This window comes from Rhipicephalus microplus, chromosome 7 (genome assembly GCF_043290135.1).
Source record: "Rhipicephalus microplus isolate Deutch F79 chromosome 7, USDA_Rmic, whole genome shotgun sequence".
Lineage (NCBI taxonomy): Eukaryota > Metazoa > Arthropoda > Arachnida > Ixodida > Ixodidae > Rhipicephalus > Rhipicephalus microplus.
Genome location: NC_134706.1, coordinates 26,761,936 through 26,781,935, shown reverse-complemented (window position 1 = coordinate 26,781,935; position 20,000 = coordinate 26,761,936). Strand labels below are relative to the sequence as shown.

The following is a 20,000-nucleotide window of genomic DNA, read 5'->3' as shown; positions in this document are numbered from 1 at the left end:
GCTGACGCGGTTTTCGTTTTTCCGTGCCGCCCCGGCTGACGCAGTTTTTGCGCCGCCCCGGCTGACGCGGTTTTCGCGCCGCCCCGGCTGACGCGGTTCCGACTTTGCACTTTTTGGCTCACCCCGGCTGGCGGCCCACTCACTCGATCGCCAGGTCTGTTTGCCCCGGTGGTTCCACCGCCAGGCTTAAGCGCGAACTTTTTTTGTTTGTTTTCTTTTGATTAAGCGCAAGCTTTTTTCTTTGTTTTCTTTTGATTAAGCGCGGGCTTTTTTCTTTGTTTTTTTTGCATTCGCCCCGGCAGACGCGGTTTTTGCGCCGCCCCGGCTGACGCGGTTTTTGCCGCCCCGGCTGACGCAGTTCGGACTTAGCACTTTTCGGCTGTGCCTGGCTGGCGGCCCACTCACTCGATCGCCATGTCTGTTTGCCACAGTTTTCCCGGTGGTGCCGCACCCGGGCTCGCCCCGGCTGACGCGGTTTCGTGCCGCCCCGGCAGACGCGGTTTTCGCGCCGCCCCGGCTGACGCGGTTTCGTGCCGCCCCGGCAGACGCGGTTTTTTGCCGCCCCGGCAGACGCGTTTTTTTTTTCTTTCGCCCCGGCTGACGCAGTTTTCGCGCCGCCCCGGCAGACGCGGTTTTCGCGCCGCCCCGGCAGACGCGGTTTTTTGCGCCGCCCCGGCTGACGCAGTTCGGACTTGGCACTTTTTGGCTGAGCCTGGCTGGCGGCCCACTCACTCGATCGCCATGTCTGTTTGCCACAGTTTTCCCGGTGGTGCCGCACCCGGGCTCGCCCCGGCTGACGCAGTTTTCGCGCCGCCCCGGCTGACGCGGTTTCGTGCCGCCCCGGCAGACGCGGTTTTTTGCGCCGCCCCGGCTGACGCGGTTTTTTGCCGCCCCGGCTGACGCAGTTCGGACTTGGCACTTTTCGGCTGTGCCTGGCTGGCGGCCCACTCACTCGATCGCCATGTCTGTTTGCCACAGTTTTCCCGGTGGTGCCGCACCCGGGCTCGCCCCGGCAGACGCGTTTTTTTTTTTTCTTTCGCCCCGGCTGACGCAGTTTTCGCGCCGCCCCGGCTGACGCGGTTTCGTGCCGCCCCGGCAGACGCGGTTTTTTGCGCCGCCCCGGCTGACGCGGTTTTTGCCGCCCCGGCTGACGCAGTTCGGACTTAGCACTTTTTGGCTGAGCCTGGCTGGTGGCCCACTCACTCGATCGCCATGTCTGTTAGCCACAGTTTTCCCGGTGGTGCCGCACCCGGGCTCGCCCCGGCTGACGCAGTTTTCGCGCCGCCCCGGCTGACGCGGTTTCGTGCCGCCCCGGCAGACGCGGTTTTCGCGCCGCCCCGGCTGACGCGGTTTTTGCCGCCCCGGCTGACGCAGTTCGGACTTAGCACTTTTCGGCTGTGCCTGGCTGGCGGCCCACTCACTCGATCGCCATGTCTGTTTGCCACAGTTTTCCCGGTGGTGCCGCACCCGGGCTCGCCCCGGCTGACGCAGTTTTCGCGCCGCCCCGGCTGACGCGGTTTCGTGCCGCCCCGGCAGACGCGGTTTTCGCGCCGCCCCGGCTGACGCGGTTTCGTGCCGCCCCGGCAGACGCGGTTTTTTGCCGCCCCAGCTGACGCAGTTCGGACTTAGCACTTTTTGGCTGAGCCTTGCTGGCGGCCCACTCACTCGATCGCCATGTCTGTTTGCCACAGTTTTCCCGGTGGTGCCGCACCCGGGCTCGCCCCGGCAGACGCGTTTTTTTTTTTCTTTCGCCCCGGCTGACGCAGTTTTCGCGCCGCCCCGGCAGACGCGGTTTTCGCGCCGCCCCGGCAGACGCGGTTTTTTGCGCCGCCCCGGCTGACGCGGTTTTTTGCCGCCCCGGCTGACGCAGTTCGGACTTGGCACTTTTTGGCTGAGCCTGGCTGGCGGCCCACTCACTCGATCGCCATGTCTGTTTGCCAGTTTTCCCGGTGGTGCCGCACCCGGGCTCGCCCCGGCTGACGCAGTTTTCGCGCCGCCCCGGCAGACGCGGTTTCGTGCCGCCCCGGCAGACGCGGTTTTTTGCGCCGCCCCGGCTGACGCGGTTTTTTGCCGCCCCGGCTGACACGGTTCGGACTTTGCACTTTTCGGCTGTGCCTGGCTGGCGGCCCACTCACTCGATCGCCATGTCTGTTTGCCACAGTTTTCCCGGTGGTGCCGCACCCGGGCTCGCCCCGGCAGACGCGTTTTTTTTTTTTTTTCTTTCGCCCCGGCTGACGCAGTTTTCGCGCCGCCCCGGCTGACGCGGTTTCGTGCCGCCCCGGCAGACGCGGTTTTTTGCGCCGCCCCGGCTGACGTGGTTTTTGCCGCCCCGGCTGACGCAGTTCGGACTTTGCACTTTTTGGCTGAGCCTGGCTGGCGGCCCACTCACTCGATCGCCATGTCTGTTTGCCACAGTTTTCCCGGTGGTGCCGCACCCGGGCTCGCCCCGGCAGACGCGTTTTTTTTTTTTCCTTCGCCCCGGCAGACGTGGTTCCCCCCCCCCCCTCCGTCTTTCTTTTTGTTTTTTTTTTTCGCCGCGGCTGAAGTGGATTTTTCGGTGCCTCGACGCCCCGGTAGTCGCGGTTTTTCCGTTTCCGCACGGCCCCGGCTGACGCTGCTCGGTCACAGTCGCCTTTTGTGGTGATTGCAGACTTCTTGAGCGCGGGTGTTTTTTTTTTTGTTGTTGTTGTTGTTTTATTACGCATTCGCTCCAGCAGACGCTGTTTAGACTTTTTGTTTCCTCTTTTATCCTGCGACGAGGTGACGAGGTTTATTCGGTGCCCCGCCGCCCCGGCTGAAGTGATTTTTCCTGTCCCGTGCCGCCCCGGCTGACGCGGTTGGGACTTCGCGTTTGTTCGGCCGCCACGGGTTTTGGCGCACTCGCTCGGTTGCTTGTTGTTGCCACTTGTTGCGAACCCAGGTTTCTTGAGCGAGCGCGGGCGTTTTTTCTTCCTTTCTTTCTTTGTTCTATGTGTTAGCGAATCGGCCTTTAATATCACACGAGGACTCACAACCAACAATTTTCAGTTTGAAGTGTAAAAAATCTGCAGGTGTTGACGTAACTGACTTGCCCCGTACCCTTGAGTACATCCATGAAGTTCTCGTAGTACTACTAAATCGCATTATTCCAAGTGGAGAAATTCCCATAAACTTGCAAACCTCTACACGAAAATCGGTGCGCGTGATAAAGTTGAAAATTATCGTCCGATATCAAATGTGCCTTCTATAACACAAATTCTAGGAAAAAAAAAAAAAAAAACACTTGTTCGCCGTTTTCTGCGCCGTGACTGGCAGCACTCCGGCGAAGCGAAACGGGGTCGATTCGAGCACGATATCGGCGTCTTTCGACGTGCTCGCCGGCGACCGTCGCACGAGTACGTCGCACGAGCGCGTCTGCCGGGGCGCCGTTTGCGAAGCCGACGCAAAAGTGGGAACCGCCGCTCGGATGATCGCCGCTTTCGGCAGAGTGAGTGTTGGCACTCCGGGGAAGCGAAACAGCGTGAATGCGCCCACGAAATCGGCGTATTTTGAAGTGCCCGCCGGCGACCGTCGCACGAGTACGGTAAACCGCGTCAGCCGGGGCGTAGTTCGGGACGCCGACGAAAAAGTGGGAAGCGCAACTCGGATCTTCGCCGTTTTTGCAGGAGTGAGTGGCGGCCCTCCTGCGAGACCAAGAAGCATCGATTCGTGCACGAATTCGGCGCCTTTCGACGTGATCGCCGGCGACCGTCGCTCGAGTAGGGCAAACCGCGTCTGCCGGGGCGGGCTTCGGGACGCCGATGCGAAAGTGGGAAACGCTGCTCGGATGTTCGCCGTTTTTGGCCGAGTGAGTGCTGGCACACGGGCGAAGCCAAACGGGGCCGATTACGGCACGATATCGGCGTCTTTCGACGTGCCCGCCGGCGACCGTCGCACGAGTACGGTAAACCGCGTCAGCCCGGGCGGAGTTCGGGACGCCGATGCGAAAGTGGAGAACGCCGCTCGGATCTTCGCCGTTTTTGGAGGAGTGAGTGGCGGCACTCCGGAGAAGCCAGGGAGCGCCAATTAGCGCACGATATCGGCGTCTTTCGACGCGCTCGCCGGCGACCGTCGCACGAGTAGGGCAAACCGCGTCTGCCGGGGCGGGGTTTACGACGCCGACGCAAAAGTGGGAACCGCCGCTCGGATGTTGGCCGTTTTTGGCAGAGTGAGTGCTGGCACTCCGGCGACGCGAAAGAGCGCGAATGCGCCCACGAAAGTGGCGTATTTGGACGTGCGTGACGGCGACCGCTGCAGGAGTACGAAAAACCACGTCAGCCGGGGCGAGCGACACACGGCGGTCTGGGTGCTTATCGCTGCTATTATAGGGGCACCCCGGCAGACGCAGAAAAAAAAAAAAAAATTTTCGACCTTCTTTTTTGCTGGTCGAGCTCGGGTAACCCAGGTCGCAATGGGAGCCGCGCACGAAAGCGGCGTCGCGAGACGCGTTCGCGGTCGCTAGTCGCACGAGCTCGGCAACCGCGTCAGCCGGCGCGGAGTTCGGGATGCCGACGGCTAAGTGGGTACCGCTGCTCGGATGTTCGCCGTTTTTGGCCGAGTGAGTGCTGGCACTCCGGTGAAGCCAAGGAGCGCCAATTCGTGCACGATATCGGCGTCTTTCGACGTGCCCGCCGGCCACCGCCGCACGAGTACGGCAAACCGCGTCTGCCGGGGCGGGGTTCGCGACGCGTACGCAATAGTGGGAACCGTCGCTCGGATGTTCGTCGTCTTTGGCCGAGCGAGTGCTGGCACTCCGGCGAAGCGAAACGGGGCCGATTCGGGCACGATATCGGCGTATTTCGACGTGCTCGCCGGCGACCGTCGCACGAGTACGGCAAAGCGCGTCTGCCGGGGCGAGGTTTGCGACGCCGACGAAAAAGTGGGAAGCGCCGCTCGGATCTTCGCCGTTTTTGCAGGAGTGAGTGGCGGCCCTCCTGCGAGACCAAGAAGCATCGACTCGCGCACGATATCGGTGTCTTTCGACGTGCCCGCCGGCCACCGCCGCACGAGTACGGCAAACCGCGTATGCCGGGGCGGGGTTGGCGACGCCGACGCAAAAGTGGGAACCGCCACTAGGATGTTCGCCGTTTTTGGCAGAGTGAGTGCTGGCACTCCGGCGAAGCGAAAGAGCGCGAATGCGCCCACGAAAGTGGCGTGTTTGGACGTGCTTGACGACGACCACCGCAGGAAAACGAAAAACCACGTCAGCCGGGGCGAGCGACCCATGGCGGTCTGGGTGCTTATCGCTGCTATTATAGGGGCACCCCGGCAGACGCAAAAAAAAAAAAAAAATTTTTTTCGACATTCTTTTTTGCTCGTCGACCTCGGGTGACCCAGGTCGCAGTGGGAGCCGCGCACGAAAGCGGCGTCGCGAGACGGCTTCGCGGTCGCTAGTCGCACGAGCTCGGCAACCGCGTCTGCCGGGGCGGAGTTCGGGACGCCGACGGCTAAGTGGGAACCGCCGCTCGGATGTTCGCCGTTTGTGGCCGAGTGAGTGCTGGCACTCCGGCGAAGCCAAACGGGGCCGATTCCGGCACGATATCGGCGTCTTTCTACGTGCTCGCCGGCGACCGTCGCACGAGTACGGCAAAGTGCGTCTGCCGGGGCGGGGTTTGCGACGCGTACGCAATAGTGAGAACCGTCGCTCGGATGTTCGTCGTCTTTCGCCGAGCCAGTGCTGGCAATCCGGCGAAGCCGAACGGAGCCGATTCGGGCACGATATCGGCGTCTTTCCACGTGCTCGCCGGCGACCGTCGCACGAGTACGGTAAACCGCGTCAGCCGGGGCGGAGTTCGGGACGCCGATGCGAAAGTGGGAAGCGCCGCTCGGATCTTCGCCGTTTTTGGAGGAGTCAGTGGCGGCACTCCGGTGAAGCCAAGGTGCGCCAATTCGCGCACGATATCGGCGTCTTTCGACGTGCCCGCCGGCCACCGTCGCACGAGTACGGCAAACCTCGTCTGCCGGGGCGGGGTTTGCGACGCCGACGCAAAAGTGGGAACCGCCGCTCGGATGTTCGCCGTTTTTGGCAGAGTGAGTGCTGGCACTCCGGCGAAGCGAAAGAGCGCGAATGCGCCCACGAAAGTGGCGTGTTTGGACGTGCTTGACGACGACCACCGCAGGAAAACGAAAAACCACGTCAGCCGGGGCGAGCGACCCATGGCGGTCTGGGTGCTTATCGCTGCTATTATAGGGGCACCCCGGCAGACGCAAAAAAAAAAAAAATTTTTTTCGACATTCTTTTTTGCTCGTCGACCTCGGGTGACCCAGGTCGCAGTGGGAGCCGCGCACGAAAGCGGCGTCGCGAGACGGCTTCGCGGTCGCTAGTCGCACGAGCTCGGCAACCGCGTCTGCCGGGGCGGAGTTCGGGACGCCGACGGCTAAGTGGGAACCGCCGCTCGGATGTTCGCCGTTTGTGGCCGAGTGAGTGCTGGCACTCCGGCGAAGCCAAACGGGGCCGATTCCGGCACGATATCGGCGTCTTTCTACGTGCTCGCCGGCGACCGTCGCACGAGTACGGCAAAGTGCGTCTGCCGGGGCGGGGTTTGCGACGCGTACGCAATAGTGAGAACCGTCGCTCGGATGTTCGTCGTCTTTCGCCGAGCCAGTGCTGGCACTCCGGCGAAGCCGAACGGAGCCGATTCGGGCACGATATCGGCGTCTTTCCACGTGCTCGCCGGCGACCGTCGCACGAGTACGGTAAACCGCGTCAGCCGGGGCGGAGTTCGGGACGCCGATGCGAAAGTGGGAAGCGCCGCTCGGATCTTCGCCGTTTTTGGAGGAGTCAGTGGCGGCACTCCGGTGAAGCCAAGGTGCGCCAATTCGCGCACGATATCGGCGTCTTGCCACATGCCGCCGAAATATGGGTGTCGGAGAAAACAGAGTGCCGCGCGTAACGAGGGGCGCGCGTGTTACAGAGAGATATGCCCAAACGCATGAAAGTGTACGCAGGTGTCCTAAGGCAGTTTTTTTTTTTTTCCTCATTTTGATGTCGCCCCGGCTGACGTGGTTTTCGTTTTTCCGTGCCGCCCCGGCTGACGCGGTTTTCGTTTTTCCGTGCCGCCCCGGCTGACGCAGTTTTTGCGCCGCCCCGGCTGACGCGGTTTTCGCGCCGCCCCGGCTGACGCGGTTCCGACTTTGCACTTTTTGGCTCACCCCGGCTGGCGGCCCACTCACTCGATCGCCAGGTCTGTTTGCCCCGGTGGTTCCACCGCCAGGCTTAAGCGCGAACTTTTTTTGTTTGTTTTCTTTTGATTAAGCGCAAGCTTTTTTCTTTGTTTTCTTTTGATTAAGCGCGGGCTTTTTTCTTTGTTTTTTTTTCATTCGCCCCGGCAGACGCGGTTTTTGCGCCGCCCCGGCTGACGCGGTTTTTGCCGCCCCGGCTGACGCAGTTCGGACTTAGCACTTTTCGGCTGTGCCTGGCTGGCGGCCCACTCACTCGATCGCCATGTCTGTTTGCCACAGTTTTCCCGGTGGTGCCGCACCCGGGCTCGCCCCGGCTGACGCGGTTTCGTGCCGCCCCGGCAGACGCGGTTTTCGCGCCGCCCCGGCTGACGCGGTTTCGTGCCGCCCCGGCAGACGCGGTTTTTTGCCGCCCCGGCAGACGCGTTTTTTTTTTCTTTCGCCCCGGCTGACGCAGTTTTCGCGCCGCCCCGGCAGACGCGGTTTTCGCGCCGCCCCGGCAGACGCGGTTTTTTGCGCCGCCCCGGCTGACGCAGTTCGGACTTGGCACTTTTTGGCTGAGCCTGGCTGGCGGCCCACTCACTCGATCGCCATGTCTGTTTGCCACAGTTTTCCCGGTGGTGCCGCACCCGGGCTCGCCCCGGCTGACGCAGTTTTCGCGCCGCCCCGGCTGACGCGGTTTCGTGCCGCCCCGGCAGACGCGGTTTTTTGCGCCGCCCCGGCTGACGCGGTTTTTTGCCGCCCCGGCTGACGCAGTTCGGACTTGGCACTTTTCGGCTGTGCCTGGCTGGCGGCCCACTCACTCGATCGCCATGTCTGTTTGCCACAGTTTTCCCGGTGGTGCCGCACCCGGGCTCGCCCCGGCAGACGCGTTTTTTTTTTTTCTTTCGCCCCGGCTGACGCAGTTTTCGCGCCGCCCCGGCTGACGCGGTTTCGTGCCGCCCCGGCAGACGCGGTTTTTTGCGCCGCCCCGGCTGACGCGGTTTTTGCCGCCCCGGCTGACGCAGTTCGGACTTAGCACTTTTCGGCTGTGCCTGGCTGGCGGCCCACTCACTCGATCGCCATGTCTGTTTGCCACAGTTTTCCCGGTGGTGCCGCACCCGGGCTCGCCCCGGCTGACGCAGTTTTCGCGCCGCCCCGGCTGACGCGGTTTCGTGCCGCCCCGGCAGACGCGGTTTTCGCGCCGCCCCGGCTGACGCGGTTTCGTGCCGCCCCGGCAGACGCGGTTTTTTGCCGCCCCAGCTGACGCAGTTCGGACTTAGCACTTTTTGGCTGAGCCTTGCTGGCGGCCCACTCACTCGATCGCCATGTCTGTTTGCCACAGTTTTCCCGGTGGTGCCGCACCCGGGCTCGCCCCGGCAGACGCGTTTTTTTTTTCTTTCGCCCCGGCTGACGCAGTTTTCGCGCCGCCCCGGCAGACGCGGTTTTCGCGCCGCCCCGGCAGACGCGGTTTTTTGCGCCGCCCCGGCTGACGCGGTTTTTTGCCGCCCCGGCTGACGCAGTTCGGACTTGGCACTTTTTGGCTGAGCCTGGCTGGCGGCCCACTCACTCGATCGCCATGTCTGTTTGCCACAGTTTTCCCGGTGGTGCCGCACCCGGGCTCGCCCCGGCTGACGCAGTTTTCGCGCCGCCCCGGCAGACGCGGTTTCGTGCCGCCCCGGCAGACGCGGTTTTTTGCGCCGCCCCGGCTGACGCGGTTTTTTGCCGCCCCGGCTGACACGGTTCGGACTTTGCACTTTTCGGCTGTGCCTGGCTGGCGGCCCACTCACTCGATCGCCATGTCTGTTTGCCACAGTTTTCCCGGTGGTGCCGCACCCGGGCTCGCCCCGGCAGACGCGTTTTTTTTTTTTTTTTCTTTCGCCCCGGCTGACGCAGTTTTCGCGCCGCCCCGGCTGACGCGGTTTCGTGCCGCCCCGGCAGACGCGGTTTTTTGCGCCGCCCCGGCTGACGTGGTTTTTGCCGCCCCGGCTGACGCAGTTCGGACTTTGCACTTTTTGGCTGAGCCTGGCTGGCGGCCCACTCACTCGATCGCCATGTCTGTTTGCCACAGTTTTCCCGGTGGTGCCGCACCCGGGCTCGCCCCGGCAGACGCGTTTTTTTTTTTTCCTTCGCCCCGGCAGACGTGGTTCCCCCCCCCCCCCTCCGTCTTTCTTTTTGTTTTTTTTTTTCGCCGCGGCTGAAGTGGATTTTTCGGTGCCTCGACGCCCCGGTAGTCGCGGTTTTTCCGTTTCCGCACGGCCCCGGCTGACGCTGCTCGGTCACAGTCGCCTTTTGTGGTGATTGCAGACTTCTTGAGCGCGGGTGTTTTTTTTTTTTGTTGTTGTTGTTGTTTTATTACGCATTCGCTCCAGCAGACGCTGTTTAGACTTTTTGTTTCCTCTTTTATCCTGCGACGAGGTGACGAGGTTTATTCGGTGCCCCGCCGCCCCGGCTGAAGTGATTTTTCCTGTCCCGTGCCGCCCCGGCTGACGCGGTTGGGACTTCGCGTTTGTTCGGCCGCCACGGGTTTTGGCGCACTCGCTCGGTTGCTTGTTGTTGCCACTTGTTGCGAACCCAGGTTTCTTGAGCGAGCGCGGGCGTTTTTTCTTCCTTTCTTTCTTTGTTCTATGTGTTAGCGAATCGGCCTTTAATATCACACGAGGACTCACAACCAACAATTTTCAGTTTGAAGTGTAAAAAATCTGCAGGTGTTGACGTAACTGACTTGCCCCGTACCCTTGAGTACATCCATGAAGTTCTCGTAGTACTACTAAATCGCATTATTCCAAGTGGAGAAATTCCCATAAACTTGCAAACCTCTACACGAAAATCGGTGCGCGTGATAAAGTTGAAAATTATCGTCCGATATCAAATGTGCCTTCTATAACACAAATTCTAGGAAAAAAAAAAAAAAAAACACTTGTTCGCCGTTTTCTGCGCCGTGACTGGCAGCACTCCGGCGAAGCGAAACGGGGTCGATTCGAGCACGATATCGGCGTCTTTCGACGTGCTCGCCGGCGACCGTCGCACGAGTACGTCGCACGAGCGCGTCTGCCGGGGCGCCGTTTGCGAAGCCGACGCAAAAGTGGGAACCGCCGCTCGGATGATCGCCGCTTTCGGCAGAGTGAGTGTTGGCACTCCGGGGAAGCGAAACAGCGTGAATGCGCCCACGAAATCGGCGTATTTTGAAGTGCCCGCCGGCGACCGTCGCACGAGTACGGTAAACCGCGTCAGCCGGGGCGTAGTTCGGGACGCCGACGAAAAAGTGGGAAGCGCAACTCGGATCTTCGCCGTTTTTGCAGGAGTGAGTGGCGGCCCTCCTGCGAGACCAAGAAGCATCGATTCGTGCACGAATTCGGCGCCTTTCGACGTGATCGCCGGCGACCGTCGCTCGAGTAGGGCAAACCGCGTCTGCCGGGGCGGGCTTCGGGACGCCGATGCGAAAGTGGGAAACGCTGCTCGGATGTTCGCCGTTTTTGGCCGAGTGAGTGCTGGCACACGGGCGAAGCCAAACGGGGCCGATTACGGCACGATATCGGCGTCTTTCGACGTGCCCGCCGGCGACCGTCGCACGAGTACGGTAAACCGCGTCAGCCCGGGCGGAGTTCGGGACGCCGATGCGAAAGTGGAGAACGCCGCTCGGATCTTCGCCGTTTTTGGAGGAGTGAGTGGCGGCACTCCGGAGAAGCCAGGGAGCGCCAATTAGCGCACGATATCGGCGTCTTTCGACGCGCTCGCCGGCGACCGTCGCACGAGTAGGGCAAACCGCGTCTGCCGGGGCGGGGTTTACGACGCCGACGCAAAAGTGGGAACCGCCGCTCGGATGTTGGCCGTTTTTGGCAGAGTGAGTGCTGGCACTCCGGCGACGCGAAAGAGCGCGAATGCGCCCACGAAAGTGGCGTATTTGGACGTGCGTGACGGCGACCGCTGCAGGAGTACGAAAAACCACGTCAGCCGGGGCGAGCGACACACGGCGGTCTGGGTGCTTATCGCTGCTATTATAGGGGCACCCCGGCAGACGCAGAAAAAAAAAAAAAAATTTTCGACCTTCTTTTTTGCTGGTCGAGCTCGGGTAACCCAGGTCGCAATGGGAGCCGCGCACGAAAGCGGCGTCGCGAGACGCGTTCGCGGTCGCTAGTCGCACGAGCTCGGCAACCGCGTCAGCCGGCGCGGAGTTCGGGATGCCGACGGCTAAGTGGGTACCGCTGCTCGGATGTTCGCCGTTTTTGGCCGAGTGAGTGCTGGCACTCCGGTGAAGCCAAGGAGCGCCAATTCGTGCACGATATCGGCGTCTTTCGACGTGCCCGCCGGCCACCGCCGCACGAGTACGGCAAACCGCGTCTGCCGGGGCGGGGTTCGCGACGCGTACGCAATAGTGGGAACCGTCGCTCGGATGTTCGTCGTCTTTGGCCGAGCGAGTGCTGGCACTCCGGCGAAGCGAAACGGGGCCGATTCGGGCACGATATCGGCGTATTTCGACGTGCTCGCCGGCGACCGTCGCACGAGTACGGCAAAGCGCGTCTGCCGGGGCGAGGTTTGCGACGCCGACGAAAAAGTGGGAAGCGCCGCTCGGATCTTCGCCGTTTTTGCAGGAGTGAGTGGCGGCCCTCCTGCGAGACCAAGAAGCATCGACTCGCGCACGATATCGGTGTCTTTCGACGTGCCCGCCGGCCACCGCCGCACGAGTACGGCAAACCGCGTATGCCGGGGCGGGGTTGGCGACGCCGACGCAAAAGTGGGAACCGCCACTAGGATGTTCGCCGTTTTTGGCAGAGTGAGTGCTGGCACTCCGGCGAAGCGAAAGAGCGCGAATGCGCCCACGAAAGTGGCGTGTTTGGACGTGCTTGACGACGACCACCGCAGGAAAACGAAAAACCACGTCAGCCGGGGCGAGCGACCCATGGCGGTCTGGGTGCTTATCGCTGCTATTATAGGGGCACCCCGGCAGACGCAAAAAAAAAAAAAAAAATTTTTTTCGACATTCTTTTTTGCTCGTCGACCTCGGGTGACCCAGGTCGCAGTGGGAGCCGCGCACGAAAGCGGCGTCGCGAGACGGCTTCGCGGTCGCTAGTCGCACGAGCTCGGCAACCGCGTCTGCCGGGGCGGAGTTCGGGACGCCGACGGCTAAGTGGGAACCGCCGCTCGGATGTTCGCCGTTTGTGGCCGAGTGAGTGCTGGCACTCCGGCGAAGCCAAACGGGGCCGATTCCGGCACGATATCGGCGTCTTTCTACGTGCTCGCCGGCGACCGTCGCACGAGTACGGCAAAGTGCGTCTGCCGGGGCGGGGTTTGCGACGCGTACGCAATAGTGAGAACCGTCGCTCGGATGTTCGTCGTCTTTCGCCGAGCCAGTGCTGGCAATCCGGCGAAGCCGAACGGAGCCGATTCGGGCACGATATCGGCGTCTTTCCACGTGCTCGCCGGCGACCGTCGCACGAGTACGGTAAACCGCGTCAGCCGGGGCGGAGTTCGGGACGCCGATGCGAAAGTGGGAAGCGCCGCTCGGATCTTCGCCGTTTTTGGAGGAGTCAGTGGCGGCACTCCGGTGAAGCCAAGGTGCGCCAATTCGCGCACGATATCGGCGTCTTTCGACGTGCCCGCCGGCCACCGTCGCACGAGTACGGCAAACCTCGTCTGCCGGGGCGGGGTTTGCGACGCCGACGCAAAAGTGGGAACCGCCGCTCGGATGTTCGCCGTTTTTGGCAGAGTGAGTGCTGGCACTCCGGCGAAGCGAAAGAGCGCGAATGCGCCCACGAAAGTGGCGTGTTTGGACGTGCTTGACGACGACCACCGCAGGAAAACGAAAAACCACGTCAGCCGGGGCGAGCGACCCATGGCGGTCTGGGTGCTTATCGCTGCTATTATAGGGGCACCCCGGCAGACGCAAAAAAAAAAAAAATTTTTTTCGACATTCTTTTTTGCTCGTCGACCTCGGGTGACCCAGGTCGCAGTGGGAGCCGCGCACGAAAGCGGCGTCGCGAGACGGCTTCGCGGTCGCTAGTCGCACGAGCTCGGCAACCGCGTCTGCCGGGGCGGAGTTCGGGACGCCGACGGCTAAGTGGGAACCGCCGCTCGGATGTTCGCCGTTTGTGGCCGAGTGAGTGCTGGCACTCCGGCGAAGCCAAACGGGGCCGATTCCGGCACGATATCGGCGTCTTTCTACGTGCTCGCCGGCGACCGTCGCACGAGTACGGCAAAGTGCGTCTGCCGGGGCGGGGTTTGCGACGCGTACGCAATAGTGAGAACCGTCGCTCGGATGTTCGTCGTCTTTCGCCGAGCCAGTGCTGGCACTCCGGCGAAGCCGAACGGAGCCGATTCGGGCACGATATCGGCGTCTTTCCACGTGCTCGCCGGCGACCGTCGCACGAGTACGGTAAACCGCGTCAGCCGGGGCGGAGTTCGGGACGCCGATGCGAAAGTGGGAAGCGCCGCTCGGATCTTCGCCGTTTTTGGAGGAGTCAGTGGCGGCACTCCGGTGAAGCCAAGGTGCGCCAATTCGCGCACGATATCGGCGTCTTTCGACGTGCCCGCCGGCCACCGTCGCACGAGTACGGCAAACCTCGTCTGCCGGGGCGGGGTTTGCGACGCCGACGCAAAAGTGGGAACCGCCGCTCGGATGTTCGCCGTTTTTGGCAGAGTGAGTGCTGGCACTCCGGCGAAGCGAAAGAGCGTGAATGCGCCCACGAAAGTAGCGTATTTGGACGTGCTTGACGGCGACCGCCGCAGGAGTACGAAAAACCACGTCAGCCGGGGCGAGCGACCCACGGCGGTCTGGGTGCTTATCGCTGCTATTATAGGGGCACCCCGGCAGACGCAGAAAGAAAAAAAAAAATGGGGACATGGCGTGCGTCACCGTGCGGCTTCGCAGCGTTGCCGAAGTCGCCGAGCCCTTCGACTGAGCCGAACGGCGGACAGGGAACGTTGGTCGGCCGTTCTAACCTGTCGGTGCCACGCCGAGACGTCGTTAAGGAAAACCGCGTCGTGGGCCTCTACGACGCCGTCGAGTCGTTGTACGTTTGGTGTCCAGCGTGTCGGCGGCGAGTAGCGGACACGTCGTTCACGACTTCGGTCTTTCGCAGTCGACGCGAACTTGCGGAGAGTCGTGGTGCCTCACGTTTTCGGCAGAAACCGCGGCGGAATTTTCCCGTGCGTGCGCGCACGACCTCGGTGCTGTGCCGTCAGCGTAGTGTTGCACAAACTCGTGGCCTACCCAAGGTGCGGTACGTTTGCGGCCGTATCCTCGGTGGGAATTTCGTGAGTAGGGTCGCAAATTCTACGACCTCGGCGGGTTTGAGAGCGACGTAGACTTGTGGCACGCTCAACATGCCACACGTTTCGGGGCACACCCGCGGTGAAATTTTCTCGAGTACGCTCGTATTAGGGCCCAAGGAGGTCTGGGTACTTATCGCTGCTATTATGTGGGGGTTCTCGTGAGCGGCGTACGCGAAAGCGACCGGGTGTCTGATATGCGGCGGGCTTCGGCCTCGTCAAGCGTGTCCTCGGGTCTGCTCCAGGGGAATCCACGGCAGTCGTCTGCAGCCTCATCCGCTTGATGCGTTAGGGGCTGGTTGTCGGACGGTGCCGTTTTACCACGATATCGAGGTGTGTTCCGTGTCGTCCTCGGGCGATTCAGATGCGAAAGCGCCGAAGACGCGGGCGTGACCCGTCGTCTGGCGGCTTTGCAGTCTCGGCTCCGTTGCTAGTTCCGGCCGGTCCACCGACAGTGCAGCGGGCTTGGGCAACCCGCACGGCGCGACCGAGTCGATGCAACGAAAAAGAGCGAGCATGAACGTGCTTCTTGCCGCACGGCTCCCACTCGTCTTTCGGGAAGGTTGTGCCGTAGCGAGCTCGAACGCCGTCATCTCGGAGTGCAAAATAAGCGTGTTGGGGCGCCTGAAGGTGGCCTCCGCCGCACACAGACTGCGTCCGGCCCGCCGAGGGCGAGGACGGACGCGCAGTCGAACGATTACCTGGTTGATCCTGCCAGTAATCATATGCTTGTCTCAAAGATTAAGCCATGCATGTCTAAGTACATGCCGAAATAAGGCGAAACCGCGAATGGCTCATTAAATCAGTTATGGTTCCTTAGATCGTTTCTTCCTACTTGGATAACTGTGGCAATTCTAGAGCTAATACATGCAGTGAGCCTGGAGCCCTTTGGGTAACGGGTGCTTTTATTAGACCAAGATCGATCGGGTTTCGGCCCGTATTGTGTGGTGACTCTGGATAACTTTGTGCTGATCGCATGGCCACGAGCCGGCGACGTTTCTTTCAAGTGTCTGCCTTATCAACTTTCGATGGTAGGTTACTTGCTTACCATGGTTGTTACGGGTAACGGAGAATCAGGGTTCGATTCCGGAGAGGGAGCCTGAGAAACGGCTACCACATCCAAGGAAGGCAGCAGGCGCGCAAATTACCCACTCCCGGCACGGGGAGGTAGTGACGAAAAATAACAATACGGGACTCTTTTGAGGCCCCGTAATTGAAATGAGTACACTCTAAATCCTTTAACGAGGATCAATTGGAGGGCAAGTCTGGTGCCAGCAGCCGCGGTAATTCCAGCTCCAATAGCGTATACTAAAGCTGCTGCGGTTAAAAAGCTCGTAGTTGGATCTCAGTTCCAGACGAGTAGTGCATCTACCCGATGCGACGGCTCGGACTGAACATCATGCCGGTTCTTTCTTGGTGCACTTCATTGTGTGCCTCGAGATGGCCGGTGCTTTTACTTTGAAAAAATTAGAGTGCTCAACGCAGGCGAGTCGCCTGAATAAACTTGCATGGAATAATAGAACAAGACCTCGTTTCTGTTCTGTTGGTTTTTGGAATACGAGGTAATGATTAAGAGGGACGGACGGGGGCATTCGTATTGCGGCGCTAGAGGTGAAATTCTTGGACCGTCGCAAGACGAACTACTGCGAAAGCATTTGCCAAGAATGTTTTCATTGATCAAGAACGAAAGTCAGAGGTTCGAAGGCGATCAGATACCGCCCTAGTTCTGACCATAAACGATGCCAACCAGCGATCCGCCTGAGTTACTCAAATGACTCGGCGGGCAGCTTCCGGGAAACCAAAGTATTTGGGTTCCGGGGGAAGTATGGTTGCAAAGCTGAAACTTAAAGGAATTGACGGAAGGGCACCACCAGGAGTGGAGCCTGCGGCTTAATTTGACTCAACACGGGAAAACTTACCCGGCCCGGACACTGGGAGGATTGACAGATTGAGAGCTCTTTCTTGATTCGGTGGATGGTGGTGCATGGCCGTTCTTAGTTGGTGGAGCGATTTGTCTGGTTAATTCCGATAACGAACGAGACTCTAGCCTATTAAATAGGTGCGGGGTTCCCAGCACCTTACAACCTTCTTAGAGGGACAAGCGGCTCCTAGCCGCACGAAACAGAGCAATAACAGGTCTGTGATGCCCTTAGATGTCCGGGGCCGCACGCGCGCTACACTGAAGGAAGCAGCGTGTCTTTATCCCTGTCTGAAAAGACTGGGTAACCCGTGGAACTTCTTTCGTGATTGGGATAGGGGCTTGCAATTGTTCCCCTTGAACGAGGAATTCCCAGTAAGCGCGAGTCATAAGCTCGCGTTGATTACGTCCCTGCCCTTTGTACACACCGCCCGTCGCTACTACCGATTGAATGATTTAGTGAGGTCTTCGGACCGATGTCCGGCGCGGCCTTTCGGTTGCGCCGGTCTGTTGGAAAGATGACCAAACTTGATCATTTAGAGGAAGTAAAAGTCGTAACAAGGTTTCCGTAGGTGAACCTGCGGAAGGATCATTAACGGATTGTGAAGGGTGAGCGCCTCAGCTGCGTCTGCGCCCGACACTTTCTGCCGCTGACCCCGTTTGGACGCGGGGTCGGCTTTTCCCCACGGGGCTGCCTGAATGTGGAGCGGCACCCCGTGACAAATTGTTGCGCCCAGCGGACGCCAACACCGCGACCTTGGACGGTCGGCCAGGTGGCGGACGCGGGTACAAACGGCGCAACGCACTCATAGGTCGGCTTTCGACCCGCCACTGCACCGTGGCTCGAAGCGCTCGAAATGCGCGACCCGACCGCTGCGGGACCGCCTAGTACTGTAAACAGGAGCGGCGGAGCGCGAACGGCGAGTCGTGGTTACGTCGGTAGAAGGCGAGGCTGCGCGTTCCCGAAACGCCAGCCGAGTGCCCTCCCGACCGTTCGAGCGTGCAAGAACGAGACCCGACAATCGCGCGGCGACTGCCAAGTACGAGAGGAACGGCACAAGCGTCGGCGGTCGGTCAAGGAACTGGCGATGTGACGGGTCCGCTGTGCACCAGTGCATACCGTCCCGCCGTCCGCGGCAAGCGCCTCCGCGTCCTCGGGTGACGGAGGCTGCCGGTCGGTTCTTGCAGGCGAGGGATCTCGCTGGCACCGGTTCGCGTTGACGCGCGGCCGGTCATGGCACGGCGATGCGACGGCCGAGGTGCGCAGTACTCGATGGAGGAACCGCACGCTCCGATGACCGTCCCGCCCTCCGCGGCGTATGCGTACCGACCGTAATGGTTGCAGCAGCGCCGGCCGGCTTTTGAATTCGCCACACGAAACACGGTGCGAGATCGCGGTTAGGGGAGCGTCGACGTTGCCAGGCGTTTTGCTTGCTGCCGAGGGAAAGGCGGCACGGCCACGTCGCGCTCGTCGCGATTAGCGGGTCTGCGCGCTTTGGGAAGGTGCCGCAACGACTTGCCGAAAGAGGAAGCACGGAAGAACGAGGGACTTGGACGTCCCGACAATTGAACGCACTTGCGGCCAGGCCCTTGCTGGCTTCGTTCTTCCGCCTCGAGTAGGCTCGTACGCGGCTCCGGCGCCGAAAGTGGTCCTTGGCACCGACTTCGGTGGACGTGGGAAGTGCCGCGCAAGTACGGCGCGCCTGGCTCCACCTGTTGGCTAAAGTAGGCAGCCGGATCGGCATTTTGGTGTGCGGTGGCAAACCGTGGATGCGAAAAAAGCTTGTGCGATTTCGTGGAACAAAAAGCGGGGGTCCCCCTTTTTATGCGGAGGAGACCGACCCGCCCGCCGTGGTGAACCGCGACGCCACGGTAAAAACGGGAGAGGCTTGTCGATGGGACCGTGCATCCCGCGCTCCACGGAGGCCGGGAGGCGGCCGCCCGAGGAAATGTGTAGCCGTCGAGGCCCGCATCTGCGTGCACTCTTATCCAAATGGGTGTACCGCAGGCATTTTCTGGTTAGGCGGGCCAATGAGAGCGAGCACACAACGATACCTACGGGTCCGGCTTGGAGAACCGGCTTCGACGCCTCCCGAGTATTTATAGAGGGGTGGACCACGAAAGCACTCGCAAGTAGCGGAAGCGAAACGCCGTCCGAAACACACCGTTTGCTCGATTTGCGGCAGCCGAAAAAGGCGCGGCAGAGTTTTGGAGTCCAAGCGTGCGCTGAAAAGCGCCCTTCTTGGCCACTGTTTGGCCGAGTGCCAGAAACGTTTGGTTTTGACTGTACGGAATTGAACAAACACTTTTTCACGACTCTAAGCGGTGGATCACTCGGTTCTCGGGTCGATGAAGAACGCAGCCAGCTGCGAGACTTGGTGTGAATTGCAGGACACACTGAGCACTGATTCTTTGAACGCACATTGCGGCCTTGGGTCTTCCCTTGGCTTCGTCTGTCTGAGGGTCGGATCACATATCAAGAGAGCCTTCGGCGCACAAGGGAACGTGAGCCGTCGACTCGTTTTGACCGCGTCGGCAACACGGACAGCACGCTGAACACCTCACAGCGAGCGCCAACAGCGGCCACTCAAGGGCGAGACGGTGGCGACCGTCGTGCCAGAGCCCAACCGAAACGGGGGCGACCGACTGCATTGAGGATGTGGCACCTCGTTGAGACCGCCGCAGGACTTCGAGTCGGAAGGAAGCCTGCAGGGAAAGTGCGGTCGAGGTTGCGTACTCCTCTCTGCGACCGGGCGCGCAAGAGCTGCGAGAGCCACGGACGCGCAACTTTAACGCACGGTAAACACGAGGAGCGAAAGCCGGCCAGCAAAGCTTCTCCAGCCGTGCGCAAAGTGCGCGAGATCGCAGCCTTGCGTTGCGCTTGTTGCCCTCGAAGTAAGCAGGGTGTCCCGTAGACCGGGCGCTCGAACACGCTGCGGGGCCGTGCCTCCTCCAGGCTTTGCCGCGCGAACAGGGAACGTTCGCGCGCAAAGCGCAGGGAGGTGAGGAGGCTGCGCCCGACGTTTGCGGTTCGCTGCGTACGCGGTTGATGCGGAGAGCACGGCGCGACGACTTGCCGCGAAGCGGAAAAAGTCTCCCGCACGAGTTGGCGAAACGTTGGCGAAGCTTAAGGCGTTCTCGTCGTAGTCCGCCGTCGGTCTAAGTGCTTCGCAGTTCCCGTCCCGTTCAAAAAACTGGGCCACTCCAGTTGGGGCGGGGGCGACGCTACACGAGACGATGCCTCTCGCCAGGCTGCGTGGCTGCCCTTGCGGCGGCGGCGACTGGCCTCGGCGGTGTTTGGGCTTTCGACACGGTCGTTTATCACGCAACTGCTCGGACGACGCACGCGCGCAGCGGAATGCCGCTTGCCAGCCTTGTGAAGATGTGACCCTGTACAGGGTTGCGGGCGCACTTGGTAGGGCGTCGTACTCGGTTCGCGATGGGTTTACGAACGTGTCCCGTCACTTCCACGTCACACCGGTTGTGCGCCGCACGCGTGCAGCGGGGAAGCCGATTGCCAGCCTTGTGAAGAAGTGGCCCTGTACAGGGTTGCGGGCGCACTTGGTAGGGCGAGCGCACGCGGTCGTGCAGGAAGTTGATGGAAGCGAATGTATCCGCTGTCGACCTCAGATCAGGC

General features: G+C 61.3%; 2 non-coding genes and 1 pseudogene across 2 annotated transcripts; all 3 read left to right on the top strand.

The window, feature by feature from the left end:
* The first annotated feature begins 15,143 nt into the window (after positions 1 to 15,143).
* Positions 15,144 to 16,958, top strand: LOC142767981 (small subunit ribosomal RNA). The gene has a single exon (XR_012885187.1). It is a non-coding gene; the product is annotated as a small subunit ribosomal RNA (ribosomal RNA).
* A 1,719-nt stretch (positions 16,959 to 18,677) lies between these two features.
* LOC142768074 (5.8S ribosomal RNA) lies at positions 18,678 to 18,830 on the top strand. Its single transcript, XR_012885251.1, has one exon. It is a non-coding gene; the product is annotated as a 5.8S ribosomal RNA (ribosomal RNA).
* Positions 18,831 to 19,984: 1,154 nt separating this feature from the next.
* The window catches only part of LOC142768046 (large subunit ribosomal RNA), a 3,103-nt pseudogene continuing 3,087 nt past the window's right edge, over positions 19,985 to 20,000 (top strand).